Source organism: Macrobrachium rosenbergii, chromosome 11 (genome assembly GCF_040412425.1).
Source record: "Macrobrachium rosenbergii isolate ZJJX-2024 chromosome 11, ASM4041242v1, whole genome shotgun sequence".
NCBI classification, from domain to species: Eukaryota; Metazoa; Arthropoda; class Malacostraca; order Decapoda; family Palaemonidae; genus Macrobrachium; species Macrobrachium rosenbergii.
The window spans coordinates 24419635-24433707 of record NC_089751.1 but is presented as its reverse complement, the minus strand read 5'-3'; the positions used below and the strand labels follow the sequence as shown (position 1 = coordinate 24433707).

Genomic DNA, 14073 nt, shown 5'->3' with positions numbered 1-14073 from the left:
GGCCTGTCCAATCCAACAGCATGGCATCTGTTGCCCATGCAAGAGGATCGATGGATTTCTGACATTTAGGGCAAAAGCCCAGGCACTGGGGCCAAGAAGGCCATTCAGAGCCATAATGAAGAGAAAATAAATTATGTTAAGGTAATTGAATTTATGAATTAGTGAATGAAATGATTAATAAATAAAATAAAGTGATGTGACCAATAAATAAAGATATGAAGTTTAATGAATAATGTGATATATACATAATAGAAAATTTAATGTCATTAAAATTCTGTATGATGTAATATATATATTGGGAAAAAAATTATATCGTTAAAAATTTTTATACACTTTAAAAGAGATGATAGCAGAAATATCTGCTTCATCTCCCAAAATATCAGAGAGGGCTTTACCCTGGAAATATCTTTCTCTTTGGTTAAAATATCTGGGGCAGACCACCAGAATGTTCTCCACTGTTAGTGTCTCGTCACAGTAAGCACACTCTGGAGGCTGCTTCCGTCTAAAATACACTGATGGGTTAAACGAGTGTGCCCAATCCTTAATCTGATTAAAATAACCTCTGTTCATCTGTCAAGCCAGAATGATGAAGACCACATCAATATATTATCACTAATACTATATTTTTTATTATTGGCAAGAAGAGAAGTCCACCTTTCTTGCCATTTACTTAAAACATAAGATCTAACAGGACCTTTTAGGTCTGTATGAGGCACTTTTCTTAAGGAGGTTTCTGATAAAATACTAGCAGCTTATGCTTCTGTCTGCCATCTCGTTTCCGCGAATCCCCACGTCAGAAGGGACCCAACAGCAAGAGACTGATTTACGCTGACAATAGATACGACAAAGCCACTCCTGAACTTTTTGAATTAATGGATGGAAGCTATTAAATTTTTTAATACCTTCTAAAGTGCTTTTAGAATCCGAGTATATGACAAAATTAGTGTCACTACTTTGAAAAACTAAATCTAGGGCAAAGTCTAGCGCTGTTAATTCGGCAGTAAATATTGATGCAGAGTCAATCATGGAAGCAAAAAATTTCTCATACTGTACCTTGAACAGATTCTTGGCAAGATGGTCCAGTTTGGGCGACAAGAAGGAAATCTTGGCTGTGGAAAACGCAGAACGACGAGTGGAGTCAGCCAAACTGGAGAAAACCCCCTGGGAGGCAGCAGAGACTCCCAAGGAGGGAGCTTCCCCCGTGATGTAGAGAAGTTTGGAAGGAGGGCTTTACCTTGGTCCCTCTTCATGGCCAGCCACTCGTCCAATTCTCGAAAAACTTTCTTTGAGGAAAGCACGAAGAAGTCCGGGAAACTATCCAAGAAAAATTTCAGTAATGCAGAGTATGCTGAAGTAGAAGTGGATTCCTGCACAACTTCCTCCTCCTCCTCCTCCTCCTCCTCCTCTGACAAAATGGGAGACAAAGACATGTCCTCGGTTTCAGGAGCCACTGAAGTTTTCTTTAAAAAACCCATAAGCTCTGTTAACTGGCGCTGAATTGGAGCTAAAGAAGGATCTTCTTGGGCCAATGAGAGCGGATGGCCCAAGAAGATCCTTCTTTAGCTCCAATCCAGCGCCAGTTAACAGAGCTTATGGGTTTTTTAAAGAAAACTTCAGTGGCTCCTGAAACTGAGGACATGTCTTTGTCTCCCATTTTGTCAGAGGAGGGGGAGGAGGAGGAGGAGGGTCTAGTCCTTCACCTGAAGGGCATGGATATCTCCTCCTCTCTGGAGATATCTTTGCTGATAAAGAGCTTCAAAAGGTCTTGCCCTCCCAGGGAACTCAGGCCCCCTGCGTGGGATGTGACTCTTGTACTTAGGAGTCTGACTTGTGCACTGTGCAAGCACTTACAAGAGTTGTCGGACAGGGATCTGACCCTCAAGACTGTTTTCCTGCTAGCCCTGGCATCAGCGAAGAGAGTGGGTGAACTACACAGACTTTCCTACAATGTTAAACACTCGAGCGGATGGGGATCCGTTACACTCGATTTCATCCTGGATTTTGTAGTCAAGACTCAGAATCCTTCGATCCCTGACACCAGATTCGAGTCCTTTATGATCCTCTCCCTAGAGGAATTTGTTGATAATGATCCAGATGAGATGTCACTGTGTCCTGTTAGAGTGCTGCGGCACTATTTGAAGAAGACTAGAAATCTCTGGCCTGAGTGTCGATGACTCTTCATAAGCACCAGCTCGACCAAGAACGAAGTGTCCAGGAACACTATATCTTTCTGGCTTCGTGACACTCTCAAACGGGTGTACTCCACGTCAGGCGAGGACGACTCCAGTAAGTTCCACGCGAGAGCTCATGAAGTCAGGGGCATTGGTCTGTGCCTCGCATTCATGAAGAATTTGTCGGTTCCTCAGGTTCTGAAGGCGGGGGTGTGGTTGCGTCAGACCACTTTCACTCCCTTCTACCTTCGGGATATTGTTCACAAGTCCCTGGACACGTTTTCCTTGGGTTCTGTGGTGGCTGCTCAACAGGTAGCACCTTGCCTAAGTGTATGGTTGTGAATGAGAGTGTCTATTGAGTGACTGGTCCTCTCTCCCTCATTCCTTCAACATTACCCTCCCCTGCGGGCAGAGGGTAGGTTATTGAGCCATCACAAGCTGGAATGGGCGTCGATGCAGATGAGTTATATAACCATGTATCCTTTCTATAATCTCTTAGGTATATATAAGCAAATCCTGCCCTCTCTCTAGCAAGGGGAGAGAGGGGCAGACAATGTGAACCCATTCGACTTAACCTTTCTTCTTGAATGATGCTGCTTCAACATCTCTATTCGAGGAGGCACCCTGAAGTCTAACAAATGAACATTCAGTCAGTTCCTATACTTTGTTCATTCTGTCAGAGGCACGGTCCTCTTCCTCGATCCCTCGACCAGGAAGATCTGAGTGCAGCAAACTACCAGCCAGTTCAGACTTACCCTGCTTCCTCCTTCCAATAATTAGGCTAATTCTTCCTATATAAAGACTGAAAGGTTTGTATATTGTGTAGGAACAAACGACAAATTTTAAAAATAATTTGTATTTTTCCTAAATATACAAACCTGAGGTCTTGTAGTTAAATGTCCGCCTCATGCCACCCCTCAAGCTGACATTTACCTGGGCCGAAAGTAGAGAGACTCTCTACCAGCCGGGACTCCCACCTGGTCTTTAAGTAGTTAACTACCTTACCACCTTGTTAAAAGTTTAACAGTGGGTTCCAGCTTCACTGAAGGTAATTCCTAAAGACACCAAGTTTGTATCGTTAAGAAAAATACAAATTGCTTTTAAAATGTGTCATTTTTTAATGCTTTATCTTTGTATCGACACAATCTTTTGGTTTCATTGTCACCCCATGAATCATGTCTATAAATGCAATCAGCCTACAGATCGTACTAGACTTAGTATCTTAATTCTGTATGAATTTTCAATCTACTCTAAATCTGATTTTCATACCTAACCTAACCCAGCCTACCTATGTATGACTTGCCTTTTTTTAATCTGTCACTAAATTCCAACTCAAACTGTACTGGATATAATTGTTCTTTAATACTTGAAAGACTAAACCTAAAATCTTAGTCTAATATTATTTCATCAATTCGTGCATACAGCATCTGTAGTCATTGGGGGCCATTCAAAAATTACGTAAAGCCTTAGGGGGGAGGATGATGGGTGAAGTGTAGGCCTGAGTGAGACAGTGGGGAGGAGGGTGGGTGCAGTCAAAAGTTACATAACATTTTCAGAATTTTTCCTGTGTTTCTTTTGATAAGACATAAATGTAGAAGGACAAAAGAGAGATAGTAAAGATTCTACAATAGATTTTTATTTTATTTTATTAATATTGAGAATATGGTATTTAATTTTTTTATGATAATTATATGTTTAAAAAATATATCACAAACTAAACCCTTGTTGGTATTTGAACATTTTCTACTATATGTATTACATGACACAGAATAATATCACAAACTCACTTTTCGAGAATATCACAACCTCACTTTTCAAACATGGCATAAGAGAACATTTTCATTTCAAATGTATCCGATTCTTTAATACCATAACATAAAAGTATTACGAAAACCATAACGGTAATAATTTCCAGGTATTAGGCTAGACTTTGATATATTATTGCACTAAAAAAGGGAAACGCTCTAAATCAGGGGGTACAAGCTGATGTTACAAAATTTTATAAGGGGTGGGGGTCTGGACATGTGTTATGAGGCGTGGCAAGGGGGTAGAAAATTACCATAAAGTGTTATGTCATTTCTGAACGGCCCCTTACTTGTGTTTTCTTAGATCTATTTTGAATTTCATCAGTCTCGATATTTGTATTCTGTTAACCAAGCATTGAAAATCTATGAGAAAGGCCATCAACAAAACTGGACTACCATTCTCTTATAGCGCGTATAATAAATATATATATATATATATATATATATATATATATATATATATATATATATATATATATATATATATATATATATATATATATATATATATATATATATATATATATATATATACTATATATATATATAATATATATAATATATATATATAAGGGAAACCTATATATATATATATATATATATAATATATAAATATATATATATATATATATATATAAACTATATATATATATATATATATATATATAATATATATATATATATGCCTATATATATATATATATATATATATATATATATATATATATATATATATATATATATATATATATATATATATGTTAGAAAATTTCATTCCCAGAATGCTCCAAAGGAAACCAGCTTACAAAGAGAAATGTTGCAGGAAAAGTTGAAAAACAAATATATAAATATGACGAAATGCAAAATAACACCGATACACCTGAATTCCGGACTGAATTTTCTCTTCGCTTACAGACTTGGGGAGCAGAGATGATCCCACAACTGCACTGGGCGCGATATTCCACATTTTGGATGTAGAAAAAACTAGCAGACTGAGTAACATTAAACCCGATACTCGAAAATAACACTGCAGTAGCACCAACCTAGTGTAGCGAGCAAGAATAGCTGCGTCATGAATTAAGCTTAGGATAATATTAGCAATACTCTACGAATACGATATTTACAATGAAATATAAAAACCTACAAACATGAGTCGAAAGTTACTAAATACGAGTAGCCATATGGTCAAGGTTACCGCTTAGGAAAAACTAAAAATTCAACTAAAATATGTGAACAACTACACAAGCATAACAAGGGAAAACTACAAAAGCAACTGAAGCAGTAAATGGACCACTTATTCATCGGAAGGACGGGCGGTGTTTGGGTTCCGGAAGGTCGGGGACGCTTACTCCCCCCAAATTTCATTAAGTAAAAACGAGGACCTAACAACTATGAGAGTAAATGAACAAAGTTGATAAAACTACAATCTACAAAAAGATACGAGAGATGAAAATACGAAATCATTGGCCTCATCCCACTAAACTCCATTTAACGTTCATAAAATTGTGATACGTAAGCTAGATATCACATTAATTTTGTATTTACATGCCTGCGGCAATGTCTCGCTTTTTCAATAGGCCTAACGTACTGCCACAATGAAAGGCAGGCAAGTTTAAACGAGCTTCCAAGGCAAGCTACAACTCTTGGAAAGCAGACAGTCCAAAAGGAAAACGAATACCTAACGATATTTACTCAAACAACAATAAGCGAGTTATGAACCCGTTGAATTCAGTCATATTTTTCACAGATTAAAAAATGAACGCCTGACTGGATGCGTCTACCCGTGGTAGCAATAACGTTCTCAACCTCCGCCGAAATCGCGTTGGAGTTCCCGCATCATTGCCCATCTCTCACTAAGCATGCTAAGTACTGCAATCTCAAGGAAAAATAAAAATAACTACCGTATGTATATAGCGTCTGTTCCTAAATGAACAAAATATTCTGATAGGCCTATACAACGGGATAATATGCACCGAGAAGATAATCATGTACAGTTTCTCCTGTGAATTACTGATTTGACAATTTCACCGTAGCTGTATTGCATCTTGTCACGGTCTGTCTTCCTTACACTGCTACAGTGTTTCCTGATCACAATTCCATAAAATTAATTACCGATTTAAGCAGTAACACAAAAAACTGTTGTTAAACCACACAGCCCACCTTGGGAATAATTTCCGCTTAGGCCTACTTCCTACTCGGTTAAAAGTTCCACTTCAACAAACTCCACCACTGAACAAACATGCTAACCATAGACTTGTAGCAAGTGAGGATTATCAGATGTCCGAATAAAACTTCGTAACAGTTAAAATATTCAGTACTTACACTAGCAACGTAAGCAATGCGAAACCAGCCAGGAACACCTGTTAAAAACCAGTCAATTAAACGGGGTCAATTACCAAGCTGCTTATTACCTCGTTCCTTCAATAACAGGACCCTGAAAACACCCGTGTTAACCCCCAAGATAAAGTCAACTTCGGACGGAAACAATGAAACTGATGTAACGCTGTATAATGTCACTGGGGGCACTTTTTCTAATAATAAAATCGGTCAAAGTCTCGCCCACGACCCCTCTACGGCAACCTGAGCCCATCTCACATTCTCAGGATGCTGCCACAGGTGACTAACGCGGATAAATCAAAATTTAATTAATCAAAAACCCTTTATTCAAAACGATACCCAACAGATCAACGCAATAAACACAGAGGAAACGAACCGGGTTCTAGTGAGTGATTAACAGGGAATTTCAACAGGTCTTCGAGGGAATTTAAGAATAAATATAATTGTTGGCAACTCACATCAACAGTTGGTGTCACGCCCACCCCTACCCCTTTTAAAACTTGAATGATCGTTTTAACAAACGAAAACACTCGAAATTTCAGTAGAATATAATACTTTAATCCAATCAGCACCACATATCAATGACAGAAAATGGATAACCTCCTTATACTAACTTTTTTTGCTGCAAATATGCTGAACACTACCCTCCCCAACTCACTACGGTGTTTATTTGCGCTACTCGTTCATTGGTTCAGGCTTTCCGACCGATGAGATGGTTCTTTATTAGAATGTTATTTTTTCTTATTAACTAAAGGCTTACAATGCTATATCTTATTTATTATGTGCAATTTAGTGGGGGAAAAAATAAAGTTACCGACATAGTCAAGTTTTCTCACAACTTTGCCTAACTTCAAGTTTAACCCCAGACCTTTATAGTGATCATAGACCTCGCAAAGCCAAGAACCGCTGCCAGTGGGTTTCGTGTGTGACGTCATGCATTAATACGACGGTTCGACTACTGTATGTATTATTACATACAAACGATTGGAATGCAGGGTGTGCTGAAGGAAAACATTCCCATTTCACCGCTTCAGCTATCCGTGTTATGTCATTAAAAGTTAAGGATTTTCTGTGAAAGGTCGTAGACCCCTTCCCTCTCTTCTCTTCACATATGACTCTACTCTCTTGGAAGCCTGCTATAAAAATTAATGGTCATCAGGTCTGTTCAGTATGAATGTTCGCTCACTTCTGGGTAATAATTACGGAATAAAAACAAATATAATGAAAGGAGAAGAACCTGCTGGTCACGTTTGCTTATGTACCAGATGACTGGGCTGGTCAGTAGGATGACATCATGATTACTTTTATCTTTTACACCTGAAGTCTTGTTGCACGCTGAGGATTCTTCTGCTATTCACCAAAAATCCCAGTTCTCTTTGAAGTGGTTAAAAATATCTATTTCAGGGGAAAGATATACTGAACTAAAATATATTCGACTTTATATATATGCTTCTTAAAAATGTCTAAACAAAATCATCTGAAATCGTCGATGACAGTGATAACATGTCTTCAAAGGCTTCGCTTTCATTGTTGGTTGAAATTAGGAGAGAAGGGTGGATGTTGCATGCCAAAGAAATAAAGGAAGATAAAGAGCACGTTAAAAGAAGAAGAAAAAGAGGAACTGCGGAAATATTATATTGTTTGCATTATGAATTAGGCGTCAAAGGGGTTGAAGGGACGAAAATGCAGACACGATTAGAAGATGTAGCCAAAACGTAGCATGGGTGAAAAGTTGGCTCAAGAAGCTTTTGAGAATACGAGACGATAGGTGGCAGAGAATGGTGTGTAATTCGTAAGAGGTGCAGGAAAGGATGAACTTTAGCATTCAAAAACGAAAGTACGCACCCACTGTGGAGGTGAGAGACGATGTGTTGGAAAGGGAGTTGTGGGATTCGACGACCTGCTGATGAGTGTTTTTTTGTGGAGATACAAGAAGTGGCTATTGCTCTATTTTTTTTTTTTTTGCTATTACTCTACAAAAAAAAAAAAAAAAACATCACTGCACTTGAATACTTAAAACAAGAACAAGATGACAGTTTAACACTGAGGCTGTTCTTCCCATTCTGAATAAATGTATTCAAGCTGTTGACATTATAGTCAACATACTTTCAAGCACTTGGCATACCTTCAAGCACTTAGCACCAGAGTTTGAAAAAGTCCATTCTCATATGCTAAGCATTTCGATGCAATATCTTTTCAGTTCCGGTATTTCGGCGAAAGCCTTTTGGAATGCCTGGCATTTCATTTTCCCTCACCGAAAACGTTTAGCGTCATGTTTTCAGAGCATGACATCTATCTACATTCTGTCTCAGTCGATGTTTTCGCCGTTTTCTTCAAGTCGCTTCAAAAGTTCATTGTCGTTTCTGTATGGGAATTTCTTTTCTACTGCTAAGAAATACTTTTTTTGTTTTTGTTTTTTTCTCAAAGGAGTCGATTTGTTGCCGAGGCTTTTCAAACTATCATTATTATCGCTTTTGCTTTTGCAATGAGGAATGTGAAAATGAAAGATAGGTTTTACACTCAGCGACAAGCCAAGATCTTGAGAGGTGTGGCTTCACATCCGCTATGTTATCACTTGCACCAGAAAATTTTCATTATGAAAATAAAGCTCTTTAGCGTACTCTCTCGCTCTTCCATTACATACCGAACACGAACAAACACACACACACACACACATATGTGTATATATATATTCATATGTGTATATATATGCATTTATACATACGTATACACACACATATATATGTGTATATATAATATATATATATATATATATATATATATATATATATATATATATATATATATATATATATAAATATATATGGTCTGATCATGTGGAAAGGATGGAGGACGGTAACTTTGTGAAAAGTTTATAGTTCAGAAGAGAACTGCTAGGAGGGAAGAGGAGAGGAAGACCTAGAGACAGAGTAAATAGCGGATGGAGGTGAATGGCGATTAAGGTGCAGTGTGTTTAGGGAAGTTTGATGCACTATTGATTAGCCTTCTGAGTAGTTATATAAAGCGCCTAATGGTATGTAAGTTTTCTATACCGGCTGTTCATTCATAACTCAGCAGTCATAAGTGTGGAAGTGACCGATGTTTTATATTTTCTTTGGAGCCATCCCTTTCCGTGTAGACGTCTTATGTTGAAAATAAATTTACATTTACAAACTTGCGTACACCTGTACCTAAGTACATTCAATATACAATGCCTGAAAGAGCCATCTGAAAAAAGATATAGCAACGACGAAACCGAGTATGGTTAAAAGTGCCGCTGCTGGACAGGCGAGAAGAAGAACGCGTGCAAACGAACACAAAGCACCGACGGTTGGAAAAATGATTCACACCTGAAACAGAGGTCAACTGTTCCATTTGCAAAGAGCAATAGCAATTAGGAACAGAGGCAAGAAATTAAAATATCCTGATTTTGAATCAGACAACGCACTCAGGCAAAAATTTTTTTATTTATAATAACAACAATGAAACATATAACACATAACACCTGTTTCTCATACTTGTAATAATAATTTGAAAGATATTCTCCATCTCCATAAGAACAGCATTTAGGATCAACAGTATAAAGAAACTACGCGCTTATTAAGAAATCTCCCAACAGCATTGAATATATAATTATATACACACATACACACACATACATATATATACATATATATATATATATATATATATATATATATATATATATATATATATATATATATATATATATATGTTTGTATGTCTATATGTAAATATCAAACCCCATGTAAGCCATTTAAGATTAATAAAAAAAAAATTACATAAAAAAATATATGAGATATGCACAGGTGGACAGTTCAGTTTCCGTTTGTCTTAGTAAGAGCGATAATGCCATCAACTGGACAGGTGTTCAATCGCTTTCCTAACAGGTGTGAATAATTTTTCCAACTGTGTATATTCGTTTGTAAGGTTACCTTGGCTTATAAAATGTAAACTTTCATTAATATGTATAAGTTCTCTTGAAGAGAAGTTGGTCAGATTTATACCGTTTCATTTTCCCTGTGGTGCATTTGCATTTATACATACATACATACACACACACACACACACATATATATATATATATATATATATATATATATATATATATATATATATATATATATATATGTGTGTGTGTGTGTGTGTGTGTGTGTGTGTGTGTGTGTGTGTGTGTGTGGGAGCGCGCTAGTACCTTATGTTATTACGACTGAGGTGTGCTGAAAAAATATTCCAATCTGTGTTTAGACTTTTAAACTGTATTTTAACGGGAATCAAGAAGTTGATACAAATCATCACATTGAAAAGGATAAACAATCGGAACAGCCTCAAAATGCTAGAGAAATTCTTGATTATGTAAGCCATCATGTAACTTGCCTTCTTTCATAACAAACTTTTTAAGATCAGTACGAATTACGATACGAAAAAAACGTCATCACTATCATTGTAAGGATGCCAATGGTCATGTCAGATTTCGCCCATGTAATTGCAGCTGTGTCATGCCATACCCAAAGTAAAGGAAGACCCACCACCACAGACTTGTCGGACAGAGTTCAGTTCCCAGACCCACACGGACACTCACTCCATATTGGGCAATGAATGAGGAGGCGTCTGGTCATATGTTTCGGTGAACCTCCAGGGGAAATTCTGGTATCATCCTCGCGCTTTGCTTCTACCTTGGTGGTAAATGGCAACTCTCCTCATCGAGAATATATTTCTCCCTCTCCTTTTAATAAGAGGGAATCCATTTTAGTGCTTTAATAAACATACGGGTTCTTGTTTCTTGGGCAAACTGTAGGATGATTTTCCACTCAATTTCCCGGGGAAAAACTTTCATAGGACCGAAGGAAATGGCCAACACTGGCCTTACTCTGTTAGGCTGGTCAATTCCAACTAAAAAAAATCTTGAGACTGTAAAGTTTTCATGTGCGGCTTCCTAATAATTCAAAAGTATTTTTTAAGCATTTTATTGTGCCGACTTTTATATAAAAACCTCACATTCTACCATTTAGAAAAGAGGGAATTTATATTATCCATGTTAGAGAAATACTACCTTTCTCATTTAGTATAAGTTATCAAAGTGGCCAGAATCCATTAGCAAGTACAATGTACACCTGCTTTATAGGTAGGTAGTATGTATGTATGCATGCATGTATATATGTATGTATATATATGTATATATATATATATATATATATATATATATATATATATATATATAATATATATATATATATATATATATATATAATTTACATTCTAACTGGGGGGAATGACTTACCTACCAAGAAATTTTTAAGTATCTGACTAAAATTGCGGGATCAGGTAGAACATCACAAGAACAGGGGTGAGCTGAAGGCCTCACTCAACAGGGAATGTTGCAGAAAATACACTTAAGTTCACTTAAAATCACTTGTATTTACATTAACACCAAAATCAGAAGAATGGGGAATAACTTAGACAGGTAAACAGAGTCCTGCCGGAGAACTAAATTACAATAACAAAATGGTAACTGAAGATGCCGGGGAAATCCACTTCAAGAGCACTGTAGAGTAAGTTGCAGTGGTTAGGACCACAGCACACAAGCAAAATTGGAACGGGGGATTCCACAGCAAGCAACTCCATTTGTAACTGAGAACGCATGCGGTTACTTGGCGGAAAATTAGCGCAATCAAAGGAAAATCGAGTGGTGTGAAAAAGGAGCCAATATGTCTTGATTTGAAACACTGGTGAACACTTACAAATTTAAATTTATGCACTTCAATAATGGAGTCAGGTCTATATCGAGAATTACACTTGGAAAACGAAAATAAATAAGTTAAAAGATAAAAAAATTCGTGACAGTTGAAAACCTCAAATCCAAGCACTTTACCTTATTTCGGAGAGGTCGCCCTTGTCGTTTTACCATTATGGAGGGAAAGAATTTACAGGACTTAGCACTGGAAGAATACTGGGCTAAGAAAGCAGCCATGTGAATGGGATTTGGCTTGGACGGAGTGGGAGTAAAATGGCAATGTTCCTGGAACTGCAACCAGGGCGTCTCTGCTTGGTTCAGGTCACGCAGCTCCTTTTATGATCTCTGCTGGGTTATCTTCCCATGCCCTCAGCACCACATTTTCTATAGGCGCACACATGGGTTTTTGGTGTGGTTCCATAGCCCGTGATTGTCCGGTAGCCACATGGAAGGGCAACGACCGCATGGCGGTTGGTTGCTATGGGGCCTTCAAACTTACTCTTTGGGCTAATCCTCATCACTGGTGCATCTGGTGCCTGCACTGGGGACTTTGTCTCCAAGTGGCTTTGTACCTGGAAGAGAGGTTTCGAGGCAGTCACAGGATCGAGAGAAAGAATTAACAGTGTCCAGGGAACAATAATAAGAGATTTAAGAAGGGGCAATGTTTTCCACGACCTCCTTGTCAGTCAGCAGTGTGATAAAAAGTTACTGTACTTCTTTTTGAAAAGTATAAAACAAGTCAAGTTTATGGTAAATTCTCTTAATGGAATAAAAGTTAAGTTTTACTGTACGTTCTTTTGCAAAGCTTGGAGGGCGAATTGACTTGGGAGGGGTATCCCTCGTTGCAATATATACACACAATATACATTATATACACACATAAATAGACACATGAATTTGTGTCACTTATACGCGAGTGACTTTATTTCCACAAATTAGAAGCCACAAATGTCATTTAATATCCTGCTTTGAAGCCCTTATCAGTTATTATTCCCTTTGGGTGTAAATTATTCTCCAAGGTATAATAAATTCAATGTTAAACGACATTTGTGGCTTCATATTTATGGATTTATGCATATATACATGCACACACAATACACACACACACACACACACACACACACACACACACACACACACACACACATATATATATATATATATATATATATATATATATATATATATATATATATATATATATATATGTGTGTGTGTGTGTGTGTGTGTGTGTGTGTGAGTGATCTGTATGTATGTTACAAGATACATTGTATGTTTACAACATGATGCTATAAGTGAAAATACTCGATTTCATATATGAGTAAAAAGTTCATCCTTTCAAATCATTAGGAAATGTTTTGAGAAAACCACAGAAAGTAATTTTGAGGATGGAAAACATGGAGAACTGAAATCATGCAACAAAGTGAAAACATGAATTACGACTAAAACAAAAGAAAAATTATTAATACAAAATAATAGTGGCTATGGCAAAAATATTAAGATTAAACACTGAGGGACTAAACCTGAAACTTGAGAAACTAACGTTGACCTGAAATTCGCAATGTAAATCGCCTTAGCTTCATAGTTATGTTGTTGGCATTGTCCATAGTCTTTGGTAGTTCAAGCCATGATTGAACTGACCTACATAATCAACCAAGAGAGCATACATAACATTACTTACAATTTTAGAGAAATTCTACTATCAGCATAAGCCTAACTTATTTTGCATTCCACTAGAGTCTTAGCTTCTGATGTATGATGAGTATATGTATGTGTGTGTGTGTGAGTGTGTGTACTTGGGGGGGGGGGGAAGAATGATGTACACAGCGTGGACAACGTGCATTTTCTATTCAATAACCATTTGCAGGTAGGAACCTCCTACCTCTTTTAAATGGTATTAATACGTCCATCTGATAAAAATTTAAAACTTCTACGTGATCAAAGGGTTCGCATGAAATATTCTCTACACCAGATGCATTTGGTAATTATAAATATCCTCATTGGG

The 14073-nt window shown here is 37.2% G+C and overlaps 1 protein-coding gene across 1 annotated transcript in view; it reads right to left on the bottom strand.

The window, feature by feature from the left end:
• Window positions 1-14073, bottom strand: part of LOC136843246 (uncharacterized) — a 58142-nt gene that overhangs the window by 17127 nt on the left and 26942 nt on the right. The gene's annotated exons all lie outside the window — the stretch shown is intronic.